At 43.2% G+C, this 14448-nt stretch overlaps 1 protein-coding gene across 1 annotated transcript in view; it reads left to right on the top strand.

Moving 5' to 3' along the window:
• The window catches only part of LOC149239239 (NAD-dependent malic enzyme, mitochondrial-like), a 458929-nt gene that overhangs the window by 85151 nt on the left and 359330 nt on the right, over nt 1-14448 (top strand). The gene's annotated exons all lie outside the window — the stretch shown is intronic.

The following is a 14448-nucleotide window of genomic DNA, read 5'->3' as shown; positions in this document are numbered from 1 at the left end:
TGATTTTCTGGATGAGTAGGAAGCAGAGATTTGTTGCTCTCAATATATAGCCGAGGAAAAGTATATTGCAACTAGTATGGCTAATGGTGAGGCAGTGCGGTTGTTGAAGCTCTTTGCAAAGTTGTTTGATCATGTGCTAGATATGACCGTGATATACTGTGACAATCAAAGCAGGATCAAACTTTCAGAAAATCTAGTGTTCCATGACAGGTCGAAGCACATCAAGATCAAGTACCACTACATTAGAGATATGGTACAGAGAGGAGTAGTGAGGCTCCAACACATCTTGACAGATGAGCAGGTTGCAGACATTCTCACCAAGCCTTTGTTGAAAGCGAAGTTCTTATTCTTCAAAGAGCAGCTTGGAGTGCAGGAGAATGTATCCCTCCTTGGGAGGGAACACTGCTGATTGAGAACACTGAGCATATGCTCTTCCCCCAGTCTTTCGACTAGCCATGGACTTGGTGGGGGGGGGATGAGCAGTGAGGCTCTTGGGTGTGAGGGTACTCCTTGAAGCCATGGACTTGGCTGAGTACATACCCTAATATGCATCCTACCCGCAAGTCACCTTTGTGTCATTATTGACCAAGGGCCATATTGAGATGGTTAAGCTTGTCGAGATTGCCACCCATCTGGCCAGTGGGTGAGGAGACTTAGGTGTGTGTGATATTTACCAAGGTCGGACGCGACTGCCATGGACTTGGTTATGGTAAATTAATCTCCCCTAAGTGTTGGATGCAGGTGTTCTACCACTTGATTACTGAGGATCAAGCTGGGTGAGGATCAGTCAATGGACATAGGGTGTGTGATCTATACCAAGGTTATTTATGACTGCCATGGACATAGTTGTGGTAAATCAATCTTCCCTATTGTTAGTGTGGATCATTCTTCTTCTTCTATGGATCGAGTCATCATTGTTCAATTGAGATGAGATGAGATAAGATGGGATATGATGATAGTGCAGCTATCAACTTCCCTTTTGTTGAGACATGTACATATGAGATGAGACTTATGATGCAACCAAAATTCCTCCCTAGCTGAGAGGGAGTGTTGAAAGTTGGTAGCTTCGGTCGGAATTTTCATTAGCAAAATAATGGAGACAACTTATATTTTGACTTTGACCAAGTTGGTCTCAATAAGGACAAGTCGGTCCCACGTGTGAAAAGCCACCTCATGAAACACATATAAATACAAATTTGTTGAGCCTCATTTGGAGCATCACATCATCATCATCACATCGATCTGAAATACCAAGGAAGACTCACACACGTGAAGGAATCTAAAAGAGAATTTGTCTGCGTTCACTGACCCATCTTCTATTTGACCAGTGTTGACTTGGAGGATTTGTCTCTGCTTTGATTGAACTCTTTGACTCTCTTGGAGGCTGAATAGTTTAGGAAGGCTTTGACTCTGGTTGACTGTACTTTTCATCTCTATTCTAGGCACGATGATTGAGGTTGACCGCAGGTCAACTCTCTCTCCTTTGACGAAGAATTGCAGGGATACATTGATCATCTTTGATTGAGATATTCGCTCTTGTTCTGGCTCGTTGACTTGGTTTGACTGCAGGGTTTGACTCGCTCGTTGATCATAGGCTTTAAGTGTGATTTGACCAAGTTTGATTGTGGAAAATGCAAGCCGAAATTCGGCCCTTTGACCAGACTGTTGACTAGTAATAGATTGTTGATATTTCTCTCTCATTTGATTGGATTTGACTTGGTTGACTTGGGAAAGTCAAAGGTTGACTTTGACTGTTTATGGATGTACAAATTGGATTATGTATCTCAGCTGAACATTGATTGAATATCTAAGAAGAAGAAGAATTGATTTGGGTTTTCTCCCTTGTGGGGTTTTGCCCTAGTCTTTGACAAAAAATCTATCTCATTGTGCTTGGCTATCTTCTATTGTGCATTACTATTTATTGTTCTATCTATAATTGCTTAATTGTTTTGGGGTGAATGAAATTGAATGCTACATTGTTTAAGTAATTATAACAACATAGAACTTGACAAAAATTAACAGGTTTACTGGTAAAATCTGCGCTTGACACTTTACTAGAACGATATGTACTTGCACTTGCACTCACACCTCCTTAGTGCAAGCCGTTCCTGTCACTGAGGTCGAAACAACATGGTGTTGGTCTTCACCCAGAGATGTGGCTCTAATACCATGTTAGTTTTCTAAAACCCAACTAACTAATTTGTGAATTTTAACCAAGCAAAGAATGAAAATATGAACTTTAACTTTTAACCCACAAATATGTTGAGTTTTCTAACTTGCATGCAACGAAAAATGAAAGGAATAGATGAAGACAAGCACACCATAAAAACAATGGACAATAAATTTACCCAAGAAACGCCAAACTGGGGAAAACTTACAATCTTGGTGTTTTATTGTTCAGCTCAACAAAATCTGCTTAAGGAAAAGATTACATTCAAGAGGGAAAAATTCCATCTCTCTCTACAAACCCTCTACTTAGTTGTCTGCGCATTGCAAACACACTCTGCCTCTTTTCTACACATTGGTACGAACTCACACTCCCTATACGACCACCTCTGCACAATTATATTGGCCCCTGGAGAGGTATGCGGATCACTAGAAGTGATTTTGGCTTAATTGACCTCCTTTCTCTGCCTCTTTCACACTGATCTGAAACCCTAGCGTTGAGCTGAACCCTTCCTTCTCTCCCTAAGCTGAACACCAAGATGTCTTGTTCATAATGACCAAGTTTTGCACCCTTCTTCCCTCTTAGAATTCGACTTGGGCCCACCACTGCCACAAATCACTAAGATTAGATCTCCTTGGAAGGTTGAGATCAATCTAACATTGTGATATTCCTACTTTGTGTTTCACCAAGTAAATATCAAATTTTGCTCAATTGTGGCGTATTGCATTGTTTCACTTAGGAGAAGTGGGCCTAGGGGACCCACAATTGATTTTTGGCATGAGAAGCACCCCACATTTAGAGTTTGAAGGAAAGATTGTCGCTTTGGTGGAATGTGGGGCCCACCATAAAGGATTTTCGGCCCACATGGAGTGTACACTCTCATTGGTGCGAAAAAGGTGAGTGAAATTTGATGTGGGCTGACATGGGTAGCCTTGGAGGCAAATGGACAAAAGGAAGGAGGGGCTCTCATTTTGCTCACCATCTATCTTTTTTTAGAATTTGTCTTTTGACAAGAGCACACTTGAGCAGTGAGCCAAGTTTGCATGTGCTGTCAGCACACCGGGTGTTTCCGAGCGGAAATCCTAGCCCTTGCTTTGGTGGACTTCGAGTGCCAACCCTAGGAGGGAGTTCTACTTCATCCCAATTCGTACCAGCAGTAGGGAATCGAGTAACAACAATAGGAAGAGTAACAACAACATAAGGATTGTGTAGTCACAACTAGAGGCACTCTGGGAAGTTGTGGAGATAGGGGAGTTTGAGGAGGAAATTCGGTGGGAAGGCTTGGGAAGCCTTCTAACAGGGATTGCAGGCATTTTGAGAGCATTCAACAACAGATTTCTCAGGTGGGTCGATTTACCCAGCATGAGAGCCAGCCAAGCTCAAGAGGGTCGAAATTTTGGGGTCAAGCTTTGGCCAAACCCTTTGTGGGTTATTCTGGGTTTCTTGAGTAGAGGCTAGGATTAATTTCTTGTGATTTTCTGAGCAACGGGGAAGGCTCTAACAACAGATCATTTCAGGCAGCAACACCTTTCTGTGCATTTACAGGGCAACTCTTGGGTCGAATTACCAGCAGCTTGGAGGAGAGTGTTTCATTGTTCATTTTGGGCTTTTGATAACTTGCCAAGAGCATGCCCAGGTGCACATATTCCAACACCTTGTTGTACACCTCTTCTATTTAATAAAATGAGTAGACAAGGCAATTTGGATGCCAATTTCGTGGTTTGATGGTTTGTTTTAATTTCATAATGTGTTTGTCTATTTTGTTTTGCATATTTACTGTTAATCTTCCTTAGGGATAGTACAGTTGTATCAGAGCTCATAGACTTGGCACAACCTGTGGGAGCAGCGCAGTCTATGACATGAGAGGATAGGCAGAACGTGACATACCGGAGGCAGAGGTATAGAAGCAAGGAATGGCAGTTAGAGATCACCCCTGATCCTGTGACTACATAATCAGAGATAGAAGAAACCAACATGGGGGGTAATTAAGGAGATAAAAGGGAGGAGGAGAAGGAGTTTGCCCCACTGCTACTGAAGGTAGTGTAGGATTTGTCTCGAAACATTGAAGGAATGGGCTAGAGAAATGGCAATGGCAACAAGGGTAAGGGAGTCCAAGGGGATTTCCATTATGGAGAAGGATCTGGCACCTCACGTCACCATGCATCTCTCCATGCCAACATGCCATTGATTCAGAATAACCCCCTGGATCCACCATTCCTACATTTCTACAATCTGGAGCAGGTGGGCAACTGGAGCAGGCACCTTATGGGGACTATTTCTTGGAGTATCAATCTTATGGGGACTATTTCTTGGAGTATCAATCTTATGGGCCTGATTTTTGGAGGGCCATCATTTTCAAATATTTCTGTCAGTTGAAGGACAACAAGAAGCCCAAGGGACAAAATGGTGGAGGTTACATGTAGGGGTTAGATTTGCAACGCACGATGGGGAGGCTATTTCTCCAAACCTTCGATGGGTCCTCTAAGAGCTTGGCCAAGGCATGGGTCGAAAAGATGGATGTGTATTTCCAGCTGAACCAAATGACAGAAGGGGAGGCAATCAAGATTGCTACGTTGCATCTAGAAGGGGAAGCCCATGATTGGTGGTTCCACGGATTGACCACGTTGGGACATGCGGGAGTGACTGCCTATGATGATTTCACTAGGAGGGTGTTGGAGCGGTTTGAGAGGAAGGATCCAGAGGAGTATTTCAGGGAGCTGACGAGGCTCAAGCAGACCGAGAGTGCAAAAACCTACATCTCAGAGTTTCTGCAATTGTCTGTGATGGTGCCTGACTTGTTAGAGTCTAGGAGGATTTTCATGTTTGTGGATGGGCTAGCAGAGCCATTGTGCGGGTTAGTGAGGTCTAAAAAGCCCGCTACATTGCAGGATGCAGTTGGGAGAGCTCGAGATTTGCAGGAAGTTGTACCTAGGGCAAGGGCACCATTCCCCCTGGACATGGTTTCCAGCAGAGGGGGAAGGACATTAGGGCTCCACCACCAAGAGCCAATCAGGGACGTGGGCAGCGGGTTGATGAGACTCAGAGAAACCTCAGGAGGAGGAAACTGTGCTTCACTTTTCAGGAGCCGTGGGCACTAGGCCATAGGTGCTCAGTGGGCAAGGCCCACTATAATGAGGTCTTCTCTGACAACGATGCAGAGGATGAGACCTATTTTGAGATGAGTGGAGAGGACAACGCAACACCACAGGGAGGAGGAGGACCACCAGCAGCAGCAGCAGCAGCAAGGGAAGTTTCCTTCGCTCCTACTGGAGGGGTCCTTGCATCACTGCGTGGGGTACCCAAATTCTTGACTATGAGTATTAGAGGCACTGTTTAGGGGCAACACGTCTCAGTTTTCGTGGATAGTGGGGCTACCCTCAACTTCATCGATGCTCAGCTGGTTCAGAGGAGGGGCATCACAACTGAGGAGTTTGAGGGATTCTCAGTTCTTATGCCTGGGGACAGGACCATGTAGTGCACTCGTTATGTACCAACCTTGACAGTGACCATAGGGAACTACTTTGTGATAGATCATTTCTTTGTGGTGGATGTATTAGACACCAACTTAATGTTGGGAGTCTAGTGGCTCTATATGCTTGGCAGAGTCACAACAAATATGAGGAAGTTGGAGATGGAGTTTGTAGGGCAGATGGCAAGACGATGTTTCTTCGGCGGATGCACTCCTACCCACCACAAACTGTTTTGGCCCATAGGATGGAGGCTGACTTGAGACATGGAGACATTGAGTGGGTTGTGGAGTTGCGGATCTCAGAGGCTGGGGAAAGCCCAAGCCACCACATCCAGAGATACATGCTATTCTTGACAGGTATCCAATGGTGTTTGGGGACATGTCACCAGGACAACCACTTGACCGGGGGTTTGAGCACAATATCGAGTTGGAGCCAGGGGTGCAGGCCATCATCACCACCCCTTATTGACATCCCAAGGCTTATTGGGATGAGATCGAGAGGGCCATCCATGAGCTGTTGGCACTTGGGCATATCAGGCCCAACTCTAGCCCTTTTGCTTCATCGGTTGTGCTAGTGAAGAAGAAGGACGGGTCCTTACGGATGTGCATCGATTACAGGGCCCTCAACAAGAAGACGATGAAGAACCGCTATCCCATTCCCCGTATAGATGAGCTGATGGACGAGTTGAGGGGAGTGAAGTTCTTCTTGAAGATTGATCTGCGGTCGGGGTACCATCAGATCTGGGTGAGGGACCAAGATGTCTCGAAGACAACATTTCGGTGCCATTATGGGCACTTTGAGTTCTTGGTTATGCCCTTCGGGCTGACCAATGCACCCGCGACATTCCAATCATGCATGAACCACATGTTTCGTGGGCAATTGAGGAAGTTCGTGCTGGTGTTCTTTGACGACATACTGATTTACAGCTGGACATGGGAAGAGCATTTGCAGCACCTTGAGACAGTACTGCGCATTCTGGAGGAGCAATAGTTTTATGCCAAACTGTCCAAGTGCGAGTTTGGGCTGACCGAGATGCTCTACCTAGGGCACATCATTGGGGAAGATGGTGTTAGAGTACATGAGGAGAAGATTAGAGCTATCCGGGATTGGCCAGAGCCCCAGAATGTGACTGAGCTGAGGGGGTTTGTGGGCATTTGCACTTATTACAGGAAGTTCGTGAAGGGCTTCTCCCAGCTGGCTACACCCCTCATAGACTTGATGAAGAAGGGGGCCTTTGAGTGGACTACTACAACGCAGGAGGCATTTGATCGCCTCAAGGAGGTCATGAGTAGCTGTTTGGTGTTGGCACTTCCTGAGTTCACTCAACCTTTCGTGTTGGTGTGTGGTGCATTAGGAGTGGGTGTGGGGGCCGTATTGTTGCAGGGAGGGAACCCCATAGTGTTTTAGAGCAGGAAGCTACTACCCCATGAGCTACTTTACTCCATCTATGATAAGGAGATGCTGGCCATCATGCATGCGTTGGCCAAGTTTAGCCAGTACTTGGTGGGGAACAGGTTCAAGGTCAAGACCGATCACAACAACCTCAAGTTCCTTTTGGAGCAGAAACAGCTACAGGAGAGGCAACAAAAGTGGGTGAGCAAACTACAGGTGTATGACTTTGACATTGAGTATGTCAAAGGGAAGCACAACATAGTGGCTGATGTGTTGTCTAGGAGACCAACCACTTTGTCCTTGATGAGCATCGCCCCGGACTAGAGGGCGCAATTACTAGTTGAGTACTCCAAGGACAAGTTTGCATGTGAGGTCCTTGATGGGTTGGTGACAGATGATCGGTATCGGGTGATGAATGAGGTGATCTACTACCGAGACCGGATTTACTTGGTACCTGTTGTCGCACAGATTGACACGACATCGCTCAGACCGGGGGCTGTCACTCTGATCCCCGATCTCTCCGTTTAAGCCTGTCTCCCGCGGCTAAGGGGGGTAGACCCTATGAGGTGATAAAGACCAACTGTCGACCAGTTGGGTTGGGAGACACGAAGAAACAAGCACTAAATTTATTTTGTTAAGTTAAAAGACCAGTGCCTTGTGGGTTTGATGTTTAAACAGTTATTTACTAGATGTTGCAGAGATGTAAACCATGTACAACAATCATTTACCATCAAACAACCTGAACGATGCAAGATATCCAGTGAAACCACAATGCTTTAAAGATGATCCAGCAATTGAACTCAAAGAAAAATTAAATGCTTTAAAAGATCACAGAATTTAAATGCTGGTCAGTTGCGACTTTCACACAGCTAACTTTAATTAAACCTTTAAGTACATTTAGCCATAGAGAAATGGAACAACTGCAAAATTTGCCAAAATGAAATTTCCGAGAACTTCGTTAAGTCTTCTCAAAATTTTTTATTATTTACCTCTAATTAAGAAAATAAACCTAAACCATAAAAAAAAAGAAATCTTTTATGATTTTTTTTTTAAACTAAAATCTAATTTAAATCAAATCTAAATTAAAGTCTCAAACCTAAAGTATAAGAAATAAAAATCTTTTAGGAACTTTTTTGAAATTTTATAATTTTTTTGGGAATTTTATATTTGTTATAAATACAATTCAAATTTAAACTAAAATTATAAAACTAAAACCCTAATTTAAATTCCAAAGCGGGACCCTTTATATCTTTTATATTTTTTTAAATGTTAAAGCCCAAAAAAGGGGGAAACAAACGAAACTTAATTAAAACTAAACTAAAACTATGATGGAATTAAAATCTAAATGTGAGTGGCTGCAATTGCATTTACGATGAGATTAAAACCAAAAAAATGCTTCCTACGCAAAACGGAAAGGGGAACACGCATACGTGAATTTAACAGCGTAAAAACGATTCGATCAACACTCTTACTGCAAACGCATGGATCGAGACTTTTACCTGACGTCCACGGGAAAAACCCTGATCCTTGCCCCGTCTCTGAGAACTTCAACGATTTTCTGCTTGGACGGATGCGGGGCCAGACAGTTTCGATGGAGATGATATGCGGTGAAAGGCGTAGCCGTAGGGATCGATTGATACGCTTTTCCTTTAGCGCATTAAAAGAAATCGAATTTACGTTGTATGTGTGTGCAGGTGAGGGGAAATATGCAAGCGGCTGAGCAGGTGGAGGTTGGAGTTGCGTGAAGAGCAGCGAACGTAGGAATAGCGTGGGTAGAAGACGATATGCGCGAATAGGCAAGCGAGGGGTGACGGGTTTGGAGCAGAAATGCAACACGTTGGTGGGCAGTGAATTGTCTGCGAGCAGCTTAATGTAAACCCGATGGTGAAATGGAGAACAGCGTGGAAGAATCAATGAGGAGAGCAGTAGGGGCAACGTATGCAGTCGACAGCAGATAAGGGATCGCAGGAATAGAGGGTTGCCAAGTAAATCACGTGGAGAACAGGAGGCTGTGCAGAAGTGAAACAACCAGCTCTCATAAAAAATCTTTCTTCTTGCAAATAACTCTTGAGCAGCAAAACAATTACAACGAACAACCAAATCCCTTTAGAAATCTAGAAAATACGATGAAGATTTTCCCTGCTGGAAACCCTGAAAACAAAAGTAAACTTTGAAGATCTATACCTGTGACCTGAAATGCAAAAAACACCAAGAAGTGAGACCTACCAGAAACAAATGAAACTCTAAATCAGCTAAAAATTTACAATTGTCGACTCTTAAACAACCAGATCTATCAGTAATCAGCAGTAATATTATCGAAATTTCAGATTTTACTATGAAGAACTTCAGAAAATCTCTCATGAAATTTAGAAAAAATAAATAGAATGATAAACCCAGGATCAAAACTAGCTGGGCTCTGCAAGAAATGCTTGCGGGAGTTGGCTGGTTCAGCCAAGAACTTCCCCAAACGCCCACTAGTCTTCTTTAATAAGGGTTTCCTGCACAGCTCATTTCAACCGTCAATAAAGAGAGAAAAACCAATACTAGATCTCAACAGCAATGGAGATACCTGCCATTACTTCAGAAAACCTAATACCATTCAAACCCTAGCATGTGAACAAGATACCTGTGCTCAACAATACTCTATAATAAGCTGTTACTAATGGCTGAAAATCAAAATATGCAGAAAATAAAATAGCTCGCAGCACTTCCAGAGAGTAGCACTAGCAAGATTTGAACCCCAAAGTCTTTCTTTATTAGCACCAGAAAAGTTTACAAGAGAGCTTCTTCATCACAAGACTCCAAGATCGAATGATCTCAAATGACCCCTAGCACCCTATTTAAAGGAAAAGATCCCAACAGCTAGTTCAAGTGATCCATGTCAAAATGATCTCGACCGTCGATGAGGGTCAAGATATCTCTTGATCTCATCCGTCGAATTTTTTAATGTATTAAAAAATTGAAATTCTGCATTTATTTACTCAAAATATTATTATTTTATTATTTTTAGGTTTTTTACTTTATTATATTTTTTATTATTATTTTATTATTATTATTATTATTAATTTTTATATATATATTTTATTTTTTATTTTTTAAATGGATCCTTGAACTTAGCTTTTGGGAAAATTACCTAGGACCTAGGACTTAGGACTTATGAGGGGATTAAAACATTTCTTAACCCTCAAGACACTTTACATCATGACTTTTACAACTTTACATCCAAAGGGGGGTAAACCCATTTGACATAGACCCTCATAAACCACCCAGTTCTGCGACACAACTATAATCTAGCAGATTAACACACTAGGATTCTCCTAAGATTCTAATGACAAAATCCATCCCGGCTTTGGGGTTAGGCTGAAGGAAAACTCTGCCGATCATGGATCGGTGAAACGAAAAACCTTCCGGAACGTAGATTATCACTTAGAAAATTAGGTCCACCTAGGCAATTTACAGACATGACTCATATCTGCTAAGATTATTTACAATTTATACATGCAGACTGGGTTTACATCATAAGTTGATCAAGCTGTCGATGACTGTAGAATGGCACGGACATGTCGATCAAGCGCTACCCTTTTTGCAAAGAAAAAGGGGGTGTACTGCTATGGGCAGTTGACCGGTAGTGGTCAACAGTACCTAACTCCCCGCTAAGGGAGAAGATTCTACAGGTTGCTCATGATTCACAATTCGCAGGGCATCAGGGGTTCACAAGGACATATCAGACCATCTAGGAGCGCTTTGGGTGGAAGGGCCTCAAGGATGATGTTTTGAGGCATATCTGGGAGTGTGACACATGCCAATGGAACAAAGGAGAGCAGCCATGCCCTGCGGGCCTATTGCAGCTGCTTCCCATTCTGGAGGGGAAATGGGAAAGCATATCGATGGATTTTATTATCGGGTTGCTCACAGTACACGACAAAGACTGCATCTATGTAGTGGTGGATCACTTGACAAAGTAAGCTCACTTCTTTGCCATTCCAGCCCGGTACTCGACCTCACAGGTGGCCAAATTGTTTTTTAGAGAGGTGTTTCGGCTACATGGTCTCCCGAAGACCATCGTCAGTGACCGAGACAATAGATTCATGGGTGGGTTTTGGCAGGAGCTATTCCAGTTGGTGGGTACTGAGCTCACCCTAAGTACCAGTTACCACCCTTAGATAGACGAACAGACGAAGATAGTTAACAAGTGGTTGGAGGGCTACTTGCGTAACTATGTGACCAGGCAGCAAAGAGCATGGATATGGTGGCTGCACTTGGGTGAATACTGCTACAACACTACACATCACATGTCTATAGGGATGCCACCGTTTCGAGCTCTATATGGTTACGATGCGTTGTCTTTTGCTGACATTATGTTTGGAGACAGCAGGGCCCCAAGGGCCAAGGACTGGATATAGGAGAGCCAAGATATCTTGAGGGCTTTGAAGGACAACCTACAAATGGCCTAAAATCATCAGAATATTTAAGGGCAGACTTGAGAGGCAGTTCGAAGTTGGGGACTTGGTATTCTTGAGGCTCCAGCTTTAGAGTTCGAAGGAAAGACTGCGAGTTTGGTGGAGTGTGGGGGCCACCACAAAGTATTTTCAGCTCTCATGGAGAGTATGCTCTCATTGGTGCGAAAAAGGTGAGGGAAATTCGATGTGGGCCCACATGGGCAACTTTGGAGGCAAATCAACAAAAGATAGGAGGGGCTCTCATTTTTCTCATCATCTATCATTTTCAAAATTTGTCTTTTGACAAGAGCACGCTTGAGCAGTGAGCCAAGTTTGCATGTGTTGTTCAACACACCGGGTGTTTCCGAGTGGAAATCCCAACCCTTGCTTCGGTGAACTTCGAGTGCCAGCCCTAGGAGGAGTTCTACTTCATCCCAATTCGTACCAACAATAGGGAATTGAGTAACAACAACAGGAAGAGTAACATCAGCGCAGGGACTGTCCAGTCACATCTAGAGGCACTCCGGGAAGTTGTGGAGATAGGGGAGTTTGAGGAGGAAATTCAATGGGAAGGCTTGGGAAGCCTTCTAACAGGGATTGCAGGCATTTTGAGAGCATTCAACAACAGATTTCTCAGGTGGGTCAATTTACCCAATAGGAGAGCCAACCAAGCCCAAGAGGGTCGAAATTCCAGGGTCAAGCTTTGGCCAAACCCTTCGTGGGTTATTTTGGGTTTCTTGAGTAGAGGTCGGGATTAATTTCCCGGAATTTTCTGAGTAGTGGGGAAGGCTCTAACAACAGATCATTTTAGGAAGCAACACCTCTCTGGGCATTTACAGCGCAATTCTTGAGCCGAATTACCAGCAGCTTGGAGGAGAGTGTTCCATTGTGCATTTTGGGCTTTTGCTAGCTTGCCAAGAGCAAGCCTAGGTGCACACATTCTAGCACCTTGTTGTACACCTCTTCCATTTAATAAAATGAGTAGACAACGCAGTTTGGATGCCAATTTCGTGGTCTGATGGTTTGTTTTAATTTCATAATGTGTTTGTCTATTTTGCTTTGCATATTTACTGTTAATCTTCCTTAGGGATATTATAAATATTTGATGATAGGAAAATTTAAATCCTCTTAAGTCAAAAACAAATAGAAATAGGTAAACTGCACCTTGGCCCCACTTGTTGGTCCCTCTGCCAAATTTAGTGCACCTGCTAAATATGGTAGAACCCTCTCCTCTTAACTTAATTTAACATGGAAATACTACGGGGGGCGGTTGAATCAGTATTTGATTATTATAAACAATTTTTTAGCTTTTAAAACATTTGATGCACATAAATCATGAAATACAAATCTTTATATAAGAAACACTTATACAAATTATCTTTGTAAATCTTTTGTAAACTTCCTCGTACAAAGTAAACACCAACTTACAATATTTGTAGGCACCAACCTATAGGAGATTTCAGTCCCCTAGTTGAGCACCAACTTAGCTACTTCGTAGGCACCAACTTACAGGAGACTCCAATCCTCTAGCTGAGCAACAACTCAACAAATTTGTAGGCATCAACCTACTTCAATTTATTCCTTGGATCTGTCAGCAACAATTCTTGTTCTCCTTTGTTCGATGGCCTGCCACGATCTAAATGCACAACAAAAGGCTTCACACTACTCTTTAATTGCTCCACAACACCGATCTTCCACTTTGCTGGTTACTCATTGCAACTAGCCACAATCGTACCCTAGTTGCACGCTGGTCAAACAACGCTTGCACAATTTCAATGTTGTGAGGTCACTTTCCACTTCTGCCCTGTTCATTGTGTTGAAGTCTAATTGGCAACCTCCATTTTCCTTGCAAATCACATCCTGATTTATCTTGCTTCTAAAAGCATACCATCAAACATTTCAACAGCTTTCACAGCATGACTGCTGTGCTATCTAGGAACAGTCTTCACTAATTTTGACTGCCAAAAACTTCCAACCCAAATTGATAAGAGTGTAGGATGACTCTTGGGTCTATCTTTTCTTCAATACAACTCTTTCCCTTGTGCTTTGGCTTGTCCTTGGATAGGGCTTAGGTCTGTCACCCTTTGTCACACTTTCTGAGGTTAGTTTGGCTTTTCACACAACAAGATAATCGCCTCTGATATAACCTCTTCCTCATCACACTGGGAGTCTACTTGCTGTTCCTTAGCTCGGCCTCAATAGAACAGAAGTCAGCCGAGCTTTTTAAAACAGACTGAGAGTATCACAGAATTTGGCCTCAGAACTGTGTTACAAAGGGCCTCCAACAGGGCTAGGGCTCGGCCTCCTCAACTGAAAAGAATTCGGGCTTCTTCAAGAGAAATCGGCCTCAAACAGGGTTGAAACTCAGCCTCAACCAGGACTGAAACACGTCTTAAAAACAGACCTTGGTCTCGGCCTCCAAAAGAAATAATTCTGCTTCCTTTAAAATCAGAACTTAGCCTGCAACTAGCCCTTCAAAAAACACTTCCAACTCAGCCTCCACCTCAGACCTGCTCCTTCACTGTCTAAAACAGTATCGAATTTGATCTCGAGCGATGGCCTATTTCTTCTCCTGAATTCGAATGTTCTGTGGTCTATTTCAGACCTTATTCCTCACCCCACTGAGTTGATGTCGCAATGAGCCACATGAGCGGCCTTATTTATACTAAACAAGTGGGATGTCAAGGGGAGGGCTGACCTGTCTTCTAGCAGGGCCAACTTGACTTCTGGCTGGATATATATATTAAATTATTAATATATTAAAAAAATTATTTCTCCTCAACCTTGAGGAGTTAGAAGGTGTGCCACATATCATCAGAAAGGTCTCGAAATATGCTATTTGACTATGTAACTTTCTCCTTCATTTGGACAGCCTTTGACATCAATAACAACCATTTTCAACAAAAAGTACTCTAACTCAGTGCTTTCTGATAACACCTTTGCTAATTGTGTGTGCAGAATTGCCTCAGTGCAGCCCCAT

Source organism: Pinus tabuliformis, chromosome 8, assembly GCF_031772625.1.
Source record: "Pinus tabuliformis cultivar Carrire ecotype Pingquan chromosome 8, CPIR1, whole genome shotgun sequence".
Taxonomy (NCBI): domain Eukaryota; kingdom Viridiplantae; phylum Streptophyta; class Pinopsida; order Pinales; family Pinaceae; genus Pinus; species Pinus tabuliformis.
This window is presented reverse-complemented; position numbering and strand designations above follow the sequence as displayed.